This window comes from Chiloscyllium plagiosum, unplaced genomic scaffold (genome assembly GCF_037043375.1).
Source record: "Chiloscyllium plagiosum isolate Xiang-an unplaced genomic scaffold, Cpla_swu_hap1 HiC_scaffold_33, whole genome shotgun sequence".
Lineage (NCBI taxonomy): Eukaryota > Metazoa > Chordata > Chondrichthyes > Orectolobiformes > Hemiscylliidae > Chiloscyllium > Chiloscyllium plagiosum.
In genome coordinates this window covers 12,250,209-12,264,685 of record NW_028270171.1, presented here as the reverse complement: position 1 = coordinate 12,264,685, position 14,477 = coordinate 12,250,209, and the positions used below count along the sequence as shown (strand labels likewise).

The 14,477-nt window shown below is 39.9% G+C and overlaps 1 protein-coding gene across 4 annotated transcripts in view; it reads right to left on the bottom strand.

Moving 5' to 3' along the window:
* The window catches only part of LOC122542210 (carnitine O-palmitoyltransferase 1, liver isoform-like), a 108,334-nt gene that overhangs the window by 72,429 nt on the left and 21,428 nt on the right, over positions 1-14,477 (bottom strand). For 2 of the 4 annotated variants that reach the window (XM_043679701.2, XM_087978278.1), the window contains exon 1: positions 12,543-12,687. The exons of the other annotated variants lie outside the window; for them this stretch is intronic. The gene's annotated coding sequence lies outside the window, so the exon portion shown is untranslated. Of the gene's footprint in view, positions 1-12,542; positions 12,688-14,477 lie in introns of those variants that run through there. 4 annotated transcript variants of the gene reach the window in all.

The window sequence follows — 14,477 nt, the reverse complement described above, 5'->3', positions numbered from 1 at the left end:
AGGCTACCCTTCGTTGTCCAGTACTTCCCAGGAGCCGAAAAACTATGCCATGTTATTCACAGCCTGCAACACATTATTAATAAGGATGAGCACTTTGCCAAGACTTTCTCCATGCCTCCTTTAAACAACCAAACCTCAAGCTGATAATTTTTTGTAGCAAACTGCCTGGTTTTCAGGACAACATCATACAATCATGTCATGGTAGACACTGCAAGACGTGTCAGTGTCGACACGGATAGCACCATTATGTGGGGACACCTCCCACATGTATGTGGCAGGTACTCATGCGACTCGGCCAACATTGTCTATCTCAGACACTTGCAGGCAAGGCTTCTCTGAGGCGTGGTACATTAGCGAGACTGAGCAAAGCCTACAGCAATGGATGAATGGACACCGCACAATAAACAGACATGAATGTTCCCTCCCAGTCAGAGAGCACTTCAGCGGTCCAGGACAGTTGACCTCGGACCTTTGGGTAACAGTCCCCCAAGGTGGACTTCGGGACAGACAACAAGACAAAGTGGCTGAGCAGAGACCGATAGCCAAGTTCGGTACCCATTGCAGTGGCCTCAACTGGGACCTTGGGTTCATGTCACACTACGTGATCCCACTCCACTACTGACAGATGCACACACACACACACACACAGTCCTACAAACCCTCTCTCATACACTCCCACAGACTTCTATCCCTTTACATTCATACACATACTCTCCCACAGACACTCATAACCCCAGACCCCCAAAACACACCTCCACAATGCACGCGCGCACAAGTTTGTGGGGTGAATTTGTATTTGCAGAATTACATTTTATTTTGCTCAAAAACTGCATGAATCCATGTGAGATTCTGTACATTCATTTTTAGATTAGAATCAGTCTGAACATTGTGGCACAGACAGTCTCACACAGGACACCTGACGCCTTAAATGCATTATCTGGGCCAACTTGACATCAATGGTTAAAGTTCACTTGAGAATGTAACTTTAAAAAGAGTTCTGCGATTTACATAAGAACGAATTGATACCAACATGGTCGTTCTAAAAGATGAGAGACTTAAACAATCCAGGTCTGTTTCAATATATATTTTCAGTTATATCACACTGTAAACTTTTGCTATATATCCTGTGTCTTATGATCTTATGCTCCACAATCACCTGAAGGAGCAGTGCTCCGAAAACTAGTGCTTCCAAATAAACCTGTTGGGACATTTTAAACTTCACTGCAATAAGTACCGCAGATAACACAGCACAGATCAGATTGCTGGTGTGAAGACAATTAGTTCTGTAAAACATATAGGCCCCACCCTGTTTAGGCCTATGAATGTAATATGGTGTTATTCTATCCAGCATATTGAATTCTAAGCATTAAAGGAAATAATTTGTGGACTTGCTGTGATGCAATACTTTTTCCAACAATTATACATATTCAATAGGGGAAAATAGACACCTGGTAAGCGCATTCCATTTTAATGCTTCAGCCCATATTCTTACTGTTATTATTAAGTTCAACTCAAGCTTGATAAACAGCATCTTGCATTTTTCACTTGGCACTTTGCAGGCCTTTGGATGCGACACTGATTTTTAGAACTTCAGAGCTTAAGCGCAGCTCTGCTTTCACGAGTAGTGCAAGAAATTGGACAGCTTTTGTGGCGAGAATCTCATCTTGGGACAAGATCAGAAAAAATGCATCCCTGATATCAATCTTTAACATTCATTGCATTACTCTCTTACGTCCACAATCACTTTACAGATTCTGCTTGTACAAGATTATTTTCCTATGGTCATCTCTGCTTTTCCCCAAATTCTCTGTCCCGCTCCCCCATATAATCGCTATGTTTTACCATTCTGACAAAAAGGTCACAAAGCTGAACTCTAGCTTCCTTTTACAACAGACTCTGCCGAATAAGCTGAGCACTTCAAGTTTTTTTTTGTTTTTATTTGAGATTTCTGGCAGAATCAAAATATTTCTTCAATTCAGAAAGTAAATTCAAAGTTAGTAATTCAAATTAAACACAGATGCATTTTAAAAGCATTCCAGTCATTACAGATCTCTACTGGATGCAAATCCCAGGCCAACCAATACCAGCCTCTTTTCTGACTCTTTCATTAATGCATAGAGAGCCATAATCATTTAAAAGTACCATCCTGACTCACAATGGGTAACCTCAGGTGTTACTGGTTACAATGTCAACCAGTTTGGAGTTAGGGGTCCCCAGTATAATAAACACTTCCCCAATTTCATAAGTTTAAGGAAATTTTCTATTTTTTTCTACCTTTTATTAATCTAAAACAAAACATTGCTGCAGTGACAGGAGGCTGCATACAGGGGTGGTGAAGAAGATGCTATAAGCAGAATGAGTAACAATGGGAGCGTGTTTCATACCGCTACAGCAGTGCTTTGGACAAGGTATTAGAGCATGTGTACAGCAATTATAAATTACCTTCCCAATTATTCTGCCTATTACCATCTGCAACTTTTGTCTTTTAGTTTAATGCTTCAGTTCTGTCTGTCTGTAAAATTTCAAGCACCAGCATTTTTCTTTTTAATTCTAACATCCACAGGAAATGAGACAAGCTACCTGCTCCCCTACAGCACCTTCTTGCAATAAGGTAAATCAATCCATTCTCCCTTCCCGAGTTGACTCAGCAAAGACCAGGCCAGGAATTGAACCCAGCACCCTGTTTTCCATATGGCTTCGTACATTAAAATTAGACCATTAAACACTAAATATGCTTCTAACTCTCAATGAAATAATCAGCTGCATTACAAATCTTATCTCCAGTTGAGTGGTAGAAATCTGAAAACTGGCTTTGCTGAATGCACTTTGCAGAATTCTGCACTATAAACTGAACAACATATTGCCTAGCAAGTAGTTCTTGTTTAACAGACCCGGCACCACACACCTGTAACTCTCGATATGCTCTAAATACATTTTGCTGAACAGGAAATTTTAAAAGGGACAGATTTATAAAGACTTTCCCCCAACCTGTTCCTACCAGAGTGATAAATGACTTGGTTATTAGAGATGAAAGGGTTTCTCTAATATTTTACTGGTAGTGTGGTAACATGCAAGGTATTTAAACTCTGATAATGGCAGCAACCTCTGGGCCAATACTTGATAGTGTACCCAAAGTCCCAGAAAAGATACTCAATGCTGGGTTTAAATAGTTATATTTTAAATTATCTATTTACTTTCAAAGTAAACAGAGAGCCAGGATCTTATGGGCAGCTAATCTATGCTTCCATCTTGGTACAATGCCCATCATTGGCTCAAAATCCTGAAATCCCCTCCCTAACAGCATATAGATTCAAAAGGTAGTTTCTCAGGGGCAACGAAGCCAGCGAAGCCTACATCCAACAAGTAAATTTAGGAAAAGTAGAGGTAGATACAATAACATGTCTGGACTGTTTTCCTTGGCAACAAACACATTTAAAAAAAGGAACTAGGCAGAGATGAGATTCCCTACAGTATGAAAATTTGACCCAACAAGTCTGTACTGACCCTCCAAAGAGTAACCCACCTAGACACATTCCCCTACCCTATATTTACCCCTGATTAATGCACCTAACACTATGGGCAATTTAGCATGGCCAATTCACCTGACCTGCACATCTTTGGACTGTGGGAGGAAACAGAGCACTCGGAGGAATCCCCGCAGACATGGGGAAAATGTGCAAACTCCAAACAAGACAGTTGACGAGGCTGGAATTGAACCCAGGTCCATGGCACAGTGAGGCAGCAGTGCTATTCACTGAGCCACTGTGCCACCCCAATATTTAATATCACTAGGGTACGAACACAAAAAAATGCAGAGGAAAACGTTCCCATAGCTGGAAGGATCAAGAACTAGAGGACAAAGATTTATAATAAATTGACAAAAAAGAGATGGGGACAGAAAGAGCATCTTCTTCACACAAAGTGGTTAGAAAGTAGATCGCACTACCTAACAGTGCGGTGGAGGTTCAATCAAAACATTCAAGAGGGCATTGGATTACAATTTGAAATGGAAGAATATGCACAGCTGTTGTAGAAGGCAGAGGAGTGACACTGGTGATTGGCTCCTTCAGAGAGCCAATACAAACACTGAGGCAAATGGTCTCTTTCTGTGCATATGCATTCAATGATAATGTGACTATTACTTCTGCCCAAAGACATGCAAGTCAGGTGAATTGGCCATGCTAAAATTGCCCATAGTGTTAGGTGCATTAGTCAGAGGGAAATGGGTCTGGGTAGGTTACTCTTCGGAGGGTTGGTGTGGACTTGTTGGGCCAAAGGGACTGTTTCTACACTGTAGGGAATCTAATCTAGTCTATTATTTCAGGATTAGTATTTTTAAGATAGTCAGTCATGTGACCCACTGTCCCAGTAAGTTCGCTTCATCAGAATGCTGGCAAACTGCTTTTGCTCTCAAACCATAAACCACGGCGGCACGGTGGTTAGCACTGCTGCCTCACAGCACCAGAGACCTGGGTTCAAATCCCGCCTCAGGCGACTGACTGTGTGGAGTTTGCACATTCTCCCCGTGTCTGCGTGGGTTTCCTCCGGGTGCTCCGGTTTCCTCCCACAGTCCAAAGATGGGCAGGTCAGGTGAATTGGCCATGCTAAATTGCCCGGTAGTGGTAGGTGAAGGGGCAAGTGTAGGGGTATGGGTGGGTTGCGCTTCGGCGGGTCGGTGTGGACTTGTTGGGCCGAAGGGCCTGTTTCCACACTGTAGGTAATCTAATCTAATCTAATCACTGTTCCCTATGACTCAAAATATTGGTCAGTCTCTATTTTAGAAAGGCACGCCTCATCCTTGGCTTGATTTCAACAAAAGCCACAAGTGAAGTGCACCTACTTTCCAAGCCCAACATTTTAACAGAGCCAGGCCAGCTACTGTAAAAAGAGTTAAACATATTATAACAAAAAATTAGTGGAGTTTCTCCACCCTGTATGACTCATGATATTAACTTTTATGGAAGGGAATGTTCCTCTGATGTCCTTCCCTTCAACATACAAATAAAGTTTCCCTAATTAATCTAAACAGGTTATTTGGAATCAATAGCACTAATCTCACCTCTGAATCAGTTCAAGTCACACCACATGGATTGGAGCGCAAAGTCCAGAAAAACAGCTTCACACAATCCTGAGTGTGCTGGTTCAAGTCATACTCTCCAGAATCAAACATACAAGTCTCGAGTGACCACCCCAGTGCAGGTGTGAGGGAGCTCTACATTGTCAGCATTAGCATTGCTTCAAACTGATCATGCTCCTGACCCCTCAGGTAGATGTAAAAGATCTCACGGCGCTACATTAAATGTTAAATTCTAGAAAGCCAATTGAAGGATGATTTAGGAGTCAATCTTTACTCAGTCATATACACAGGAACCTCTTATCTGAACGAGGTGGGTGGTAACTATTTCGTTTGGATAATTGATTATTCGGTTAATTGATTCAATGACTTTCCTCTGGGCCTCTCTGTTAAGGCTGCTCCGCATTCAGGTGACTAGGCAGCAGCACACCACCGCCCCCCACCCCCCAACCCCATCCACACCAACCTCCCATCCACCAATTAATGTGGAAGTACAAGGCAGCTTTCACAATGTTTATTCCTCAATTAATATTTTTAAAACACTGATAAATGCATCACAATCAAATTCTGTTTGGAGATGATTGCAGTGCTAATATTGGCTGCCATATTTTCTTCACAGCAAGATTTTATTGCAAAAGCGTTAGGACACACTGAAGCTGTGAAAGGCTTCATGTAGATGTAAATTCTTCTTGCCATTTTTTTTGGATAAATACTTAAAGCAAAATCTTGATGCACACACATATTACTACTTGAGATGATGTCCTGGTCGGAAGATCACAAGACACAGAAGCAGAATTAGGCCATTCAGACCATAGAGTCTGCTCTGCTATTCGATCATGGCTGATATGTTTTTCAACTCTGCTCTCCTGCCTTCTCCCCATAACAGGGAGACAGTGAGGTCTGCAGATGCTGGAGATCAGAGTCTAGAGTGTGTTGCTGGAAAAGCACAGCAGGTCAGGCAGCATCCGAGGAGTAGACTGCAGCCCTTCATCAGGAATGAGGCTCTCCACCCAGAGGCTCCTAGCCTCATTCCTGAAGGGCGGCTCCGGCCCGAAACGTCGATTCTCCTGCTCCTCGGATTCTCCAGCAACACTTCTCCCCATAACATTTGAGCCAACAGTCCACATTAAATCACAAAAACAGATTCATTGTTTCTGCTAACTGGGTGCCTACAGATCATTAGGAACTATACTTCAAAATCAATTCAGTTAGCATGATGTACTTTGGAACATCGAGACACTGAACAACAATATGTAAATGTAATTTTTCTTTTCATTTCAGTTTCTATCATTTAGCCCTAAATTAGAAAATGCATTGCAAGTTACAAATCTTATTGCAAACTTTTGCTTTTCTAAATTGTTAGTTATGTGAGGAATTAATTGCTGGCTTCCATCCTACAATATTCTGAGTTCAGGGTAATTGGGGTGTCAAGGTGTACTGTACTTTTGAGAGAGGAAGCTAGCAAAGACTGACTGAAAGCACAATGTCCTGAACAACTTAAAAACTTAACGCTTAGTTGAAACAAATAGCTGGAGTTGCATTGTCATGAAACAAAAACAAATTCAAATTTGGCCAGTTTAAACTATGCCCCAGATACCAAAATCCAATCGGATTTGAATTTAGTGTTTTTGTGACATCAAACCAATGACATGATCTGATGTTTTGGGGCATAAAACTGGACATTTCATCAGTTAGGGGGAGAACTGCCAAGAAAACCAACAAGTATAGACTGTTAGCTGAATAGCTCTCTGAAACGTAACTGTCCATAAAAAATTTGTGCAGTAGAACACCAAAGCCGACCTAGAGAAAAGCCTACAGAGGAAAATCTACAAAGGAGAATCGAAAGAGCTGACTGGTTTTGAAACATGATTTTTTTTGTAAATCTTAATCAGGTTTTTTTAAAAATTGGACTAGTATTGTAGAGTGGGAGGCAAAAGATAGGTTAAGAGGAAGGAGTTATCAATAGTTATGGTTTAATGTTCTCAGTTGGATTTAAATAATAAAATCGTTAATTTTTACTTTAAACAGCGATCTCTGGGTTAGTTCTTTGCCTCTGGAAATTTAAACAGATTACGGAGCAAGGTGAGTTTCTCTGTGTCAAGATTAGAGTGGTGCTGGAAAAGCACAGGTCAGGCAGCAGAGCAGCAGGAAAATCGACATTTCAGGCAGGAGCCCTTCATCAGGAATCCTCAACCAAGCTGGAGGGTGCAAATGGCCTACTCCTGCTCCCCATTACTTACATTCTTATTCTGGTTATCCTGTTTAAGTCATTTTGAAAATGCTCCAATATGACAGCTTTGAATAATGCCTAGTTTTTTTTTCCCAATTTAAGTTGTTGAAAACTAATAGCTATCCTCAGGACATTCCAAAATATTTTTACAGTTAATGGACTGCTGTAAGATTGGAAACGTTTGCCAAATAAAATTAATTGATCCACAAGTAGTAAACTAAAGTGTACTTAACAACAATAGACTATATTCATTAAGGGAAAGTTCTGGCAACACTAAAGCAGAATGCTTGCTATCTTTAAAGTAATAATCGTTAAACTATTTGACAGTGAGTATCTGAGCTTTCAAGGGAGGGAAGTGGTAAAGGTTTGAACCACACGATGCCTTCTCTTTTCTCACTATGGTTTAATCGCCTTTTAATATGACTCTATAACTGTCCTTCCCTTCTGAAAGTGGTTTTGTGACAGCACTCCACAATAGCCAAATTGAGCAGTGCTCACAAATGAGAGTGGTGTAGCAAATGTATAATTAATCCACTGTTACAATCTTGAGTTCGTAAGATTGCAATATTTTAGGAATATCAATTGTACTGAACAAATGTTTTGCAGTCATCACTATAGAGGATACAAGTAACATCTGACATGCAGTAATAAATCAGGAAATGGGAAGCAGTAACTTAGTAAAATCACCAATCACCAGATAAAACATTGGAGCTGCAAGCTTGTAAGTGCCTGCATCCTAATGGACTTCATCCTGAGGTCATAAAGGTAGTGGCTAGTGAGATATGGATGCATCGGTTTTAATTTTCCAAAGGTCCTTTGATTTGGGAAAGTTCCACTATACTGCAAAGTAACCAATGTAATCCCTTAATTCAAAAAGGGAGGGACAGAAATCATGAATGTTCAGACCGGTTCGTCCAACATCCATCAAATGTAAAATGTTAAAAGATATTTTTTAATACGTTACAGTAGGGCACATGCTAGCCAAGTTAACTTGATTGAGTTTTTTGAAGAGGGGACAATGAGGACTGAAGAAGAGTGGTGGATGTTGTCTATGTGGACTTCAGAAAGACATTCAAATAGACTCCGCATAGTAGACACGTTAGCAAGGTTTGATCACGGAATGCAGACAGCACTAGTCACTTGGATACAAAAATTAGCTTGAAAGAGCGGTAACAGAGGGTTGTTTTTCAGACTAAATGCCTGTGATCAATTGTGTGCTGCAAGGATTGGTGCTGGGTCCATGACTTTTTGTCAGTCACATAAATGATTTAGGTGTGACTATAAGAGGATGGTTTAGTCAGTCTGCAGATTACACCAAAAATTGGTGTAGTGGACAGAGAAGGTTATTTCGGTGTACAACAGGATCTTGATATACAGACCGATGGGTCGAGTGGCAGCAGATGGAGCGTAATTTAGATAAATGTGAGATATTTTGATAAGGCAAATCAGGGCAGTGCGCAAACACTTAAATGGAAGGGTCCTGTAGAGTATTGCAAAAGCAAGAGGTCTTGGGTTGCAGGTTCATAGTTCCTCGAAGATGCAATTTCTGGTAGACAGGGTAGTGAAAGCGGCGTTTGGCATATTTGCCTTTATTGGTCAATGCATTGAGCACAGGGGTTAGGAAGGCAGGTTGTGGCTGTACAGGACACTGGTTAGCCCACTTTTGGAACATTGTATTCAATTCCAGTCTCCCAGCTATAGCAAAGATGTTATTGAACTAGAAAGGGTGCAGAAAAGAATTACAGGGATATTGCCAGGGTTGGAGGATTTGAGCTACAGGGAGAGACAGAATGGAGTGAGGTTATTTTCTCTAGAGTGCGGAGAGGTTTATAAAATCATGAGGGGCATGGATAGGGTGAAAATTTAAGGTCTTTTTCCCCCAGAGTAGGGGAGTCCAAAACTAGAAGGCATAGGTTTAAGGTGACAGGGGACAGATGGACATAAGGGGTAACTTTTTCTCGTAGAGAGTGGTGCATGCATGGAATGAGCTGCCACAGGAAGTGATGGAGGTTGGTCTAATAACATTTAAAAGGCATCTGAACGGGTACGTGACTAGAAAAGGTTTGAGGGGATATGAGCCAAATGGGACTAGATCAAGTTAGGATATCTGATCGGCATGGACAAGTTGGACTGAAGAGTCTGTTTCAATGCTGTCGAACTCTATGAATGTATTCAGGCAGAATCCACATGGGTGTATGAAAGAGATATGTCAAGTTGATGTATCTATTGGAGTTCTTCCAGGAAGTAACATACACTTCAGATAATGGGGAAGTGTGGATGGTCCGTACTGGATTTCCAGAAGACATCTGATAAAGCGTTATATCACAAGTCATTGTAGAAATTAAAAGCTCATTGTGTAGAGAGCAAGAAACTGGCATTGATAGAAGATTGACTGGCTAGCTAACAAGCAGAGAGGGTAAGCACAAACTGTTGTTAAGATATAATGAGTGATATACCAAAGGGGTCAGCGATGAGACCTTGACAGTTTATGATTTAGGTGGCAGGGGGGACAATATGGTGGCCATATGTGCTGACAAGGCAAGGATAGGAAGGAACAAAGTTGTGAAGTGACATAAGGAGGCTACAAAATTATATAAATAGATTAAATAAGTGAGCAAAGATGTTAAACCTTTGGAATACAATGTGGGAATATGTAAAGTCACCTATTTCAGCAGGAAAAATATGTATCTTATCTAAATGGTGAGATACTGTAAAGCTAAGAGATTACAGAGGGATCTGAGTATCCAAGTGCATGAATCATAAAAGGTTAGAAGGCACATACAGCAAATAATTAGAAACCTAATAGAACATCATTTAACATAAAATTAGAGAGGATGTGTGTCAGTCACATAGGGCATTGGTGGGACTGTCTCCAGAGAACCGTGCACGGTAATCGTCACCTTCTGTAAGGAAGGACACAAATGCTCTGCAGGAATGCTTACTAGTTAGGTGCGCTAGGTTGAATTCTTGTGTCAATTAGTTGACTTCAATTACAAATAACTGCAAAGTGTGGGAAAGCCAACTAAGGGCATCTGTGACAGGGAGAAACTGATTTGTGCAGGAGATTAGAAATCACCAAAAACACCATCAAGCACCTGCTCCATCATTGTCTTTGCAATTTTGCAACTTGAAACAATGATAGGGAGCACCAAACGTCTGAAGAGTTATAGTGATCACCAGAAGAAATCAAAAGCATCACATTATTGATGACCCTTTTAAAATAGCAGTAGTTGGGGTGCTGCTGTACACAGACACAGAGCTATGCAATTTTAACAGAGGTTATTAGCTGGAGCATTGAGCTCCAAAATGGCATTAGCCTCACTTAAGTCAGGATCATGATTTGCCTTTTCTGCATAATTCTGTCAAACATTTACTGTTCACAAACTGGCTCCTTCATTCGTATAGCATATGGCACACTGTGCCCCACTAGTGTAATCAGGTCATGGGATATCATTTGGGAGCTCAAAGGGTACTAAAAATGTACAATTCTCCATGTTCAAAGCTTAATTGTTCATCTAATTGCAGCCTGACAAGAGACAGCTGTATGATTATGTCAAGCTTCATTGTTTGTCCAATTATATCCTGACTTGGAAACCATGCACATCAATTGGATAACCATCAGATAAAATGACGACAACCCAAGTTCATTGTGGTTCTCGCAATCCACTGTCAACTGAAGTTAGTAACGATACAAGAATTCACTCTACAATATTCTAAATAACTCCGTAGCTCACCAAATCAACTATAAAATTCAGTTGTTTCAAATACGATGCTCCTACCTCAAATTATTCTGACCAGAAAATATTCTTCCGGAATCAAAATCTTTTATAACTTTTCCCCAACAATGTAACTGAACAAAATGGAAAACTGAACTAAAGTCCTATTTAATAAGGCTGGACAGACCAGAGAATAAAAGGGTCGGATGTGCCAATAAAACATTTGTAAGATAAATTACAATTGATTGTGATGGTATAATTACTTTCCATGTTACTCACTTTCTGAATTAAATGTGCTTCCTCTCAAAGGTTATTCCTCTTATGGGAGAGCATGGAATCAAAGGGCATAATCTCAGAATAAGTGGTTCCACATTTAAAAGAGATGAGGACAAATTTCTTCTGAGGATTGTGAACCTCTGGAGTTCTCTCTCTCAGATAGCTGTTGAGGCTGGGTCATTAAGCAAATCCAAAGCTAACATAGGCGGATTCTTAATCAGCAAGGAAATCAAGGGCAATGGATAAAAAAAACAGGAAGTGGAATGAAGTATTATCAGATTAGTAATGATCCCATTGAATGGCACAGATCTAATGAGCTGAATGGCTGACCTCTGCATCTAGTTATGATAGAATAGTCACTTAAAACAATTCTCCAGGGCAGTTAGGGGTGGACAATCAAAGCTGTCTGAGCCAGCAAGACTCATATTCAATGACACGGGACAAAGCGTCTGCTATTCAACTGCTCAGCTCAGCGAACATACACACAACCACGACAACCGACACCCAAGTTACAAATCTTTACACAAACCTTGAATGATTAATAAAAACAGTACTCTAATCATATGACCAGAAGTATACTATTGATGATTTTACATTGGATACATGCAGTATAGAAATCAATTCAGTTTAAAGATCATATCATGTGAAGAGTTAGCGGAAAATGCATCAAAAATAACTAAAAGCCTAACTATTGCAAGAATCCATGGGATTTAACATTATAACACCACCTTGATATTCAGACTAGCTTCTGTGCCGGTGGAGGGTTTCTTGTTGACTATTGCTAGGAAGTGTACAAATATGAATATAAGAAGAGGATCAAGAGCTTACTATGACTGCTATCTCAACTGACAAACAGCAAGCCCAATTAGAAAGAAAATAGTGCCTACAGAATCACACAATGCCATTAAACAACTGATGTCTCTGGAAGGCAAGGAAAAAAAATAAAACATTTCTTTTTAAACAAAGTCAAGTTGAATACCCTCAGAACATTACAGTTAATAATATGCAAAGGTCAGTGAACAAATTAGTTTTTTGATCAGTTTAGATCCACTGTCTTGTCATTTATCATCAGTATTATATCATTTCAATTTTCTAAAACACTAAAAGCATAATGCAAGGAAAAGAAATAAGAGAACTTCAAATCATGGTCTAATTATAGCTCTTGAATGCAAATTATGCAGTTTAACTAAGGATGTTTGTTAGTGACCAAAATAAGACAACCTTACAAAAGTAGAATATATTGTACCCTGTGAACTCCAAATGGTGTTCTGAATGTCAACCGAATGCACGATGCAGAATGAAATTAAATGTTACAGTACAAAGGTTTACAGTAGTCTTGTAACTCCAGCGTGAACACACCAAGCTGCTTGCCAAAGGGCAGAGTCAACGTAGCATGAGGAGGGAGGTGCACTATGCTGACAAGGCATATGACTGAGAAAACTAGGTGAGAGGTTATAGTCAGGAAGAGCTTAATAAGAGTCTGTAAATTTTTAAAATTAACCACTGACAGGACGTGCATATACCACCAGAACACAGCTGTGTTCTAGCTGTATAACATTTAAAACTTGCAATAGACAAAGCTTTAAAGACTAAACATAATTGAGCAGCTGAATGTTACCAGTAAAATTAAAATAAACTGCAAACTAAATTGCAAGGCCAACACAACCAATATAGTCCAAAGATGCAAAAGGTTTATTTTAGTTTGCACATTTTGTTCAGTAAAAACTTTTAGATGCAGAAATAGCAAACCAATAGTGTGTTATGTACAATGGCAATGAAATGGAAAACAGATCCACATTGGGTGGTGGTGCTACCTAAGAAAGCCTGGTTCCCAGGAGACCTGCTGTTTTTTTAAAATAATTTCCAAGAGATCCTTAATGTCCATATAACATGGCAACAGACAGATATGGCTATTTTTAGCATCACATCGAAGAAAGGTTTCACTGACATCATAGCACTTTACCAGCAGGACTATGCAGTGTTAGTTTACATTATTTGGACCCAAAAGGAGTTTTAACATATAATTTTGACTGTTTCTGACTGACATTGAAAAACTAATTTCTGACTTGCGTTATGTTCTCTTTTACACTATTCAATCTTGCCACAATGTATCTTTGCAGTTCACGGAGATTTCTCAATTTAAAAAGCCAGGTGGTAAAAGAATGTACAATATCAGCTTGTACTGAGGTACTGACTTGGCTGAGGTAAAATTAAGGCTCTAAATTGTTACAGATTCTAGGCAGCACTGTGTGGCTAATGATCTACAACTATTTCACAACAATATTCGCGGGGTCCTCTGACATGTCAGTTGACACAGTGCCACACGAGCCAATGCACTGGTCAATTCTCAGGTCATCAGGACCAAGAATTAATAACAAAATTCTTGCTTATGTAGTGTCATGTGAGATGTATGGATCACCTCATTCCTGTAACTCAATAGAAAATCTATTCCCAATCCACCAGACACTGGGCAAAGACAATTTTTCATTTAATTGCAGCTGGTCCTCAGTAGATTCCCATTAGTGAGAAGACTGAGATCACAGAAGAGTAGTGGAGGAGTGAGTTACTACAACTTACATCCTTTCATTCCTCAGTGACCCATTTTAGTGATTCACCTTGATGTTGCATGCATTAAGTGAAGAACTGGAGTAAGTGCACGTCCCATAATTGAACATCCCAAATGCAATCCCAGCTGCAGATCACACATACACAATAGTCACTTGAGGAAGGTTTCGTACCTCTGAAGCATCATTATCAGGACAAAATCAGAGGAGCAATTTAGAGTTTCTAAATGACTTGGAGTTGGGTTTATAAGAATCAAATTCTTAGTTTGATCCCTCTTAGCTAGTTAGCACAGTCCAGAAACAAGATTTCTCCAGTCCACAAACCTCTCATTTAAACTCTGCTCCACTGTACTCTGCTGCAGATTGTTAAACAGTTGAAAACTCCAAACAAGGAATCCAAGCAATTACGTTAATGGGCTTCTGCAATGAACATGTAACATGATCCACATGTTCACATTTTAATACTAATAGAGGTATGTCACACTCCAATGAATAATCCCATGAAATGCTTTCAAATAAGCTAACAGAGTAAAGCCCATTACACTAATTTTACCCCACAGTTTCATATTCTGTAGTTTTAAAGAGTGATGAATCTGCATAGGTAGGTGATTTTCTCT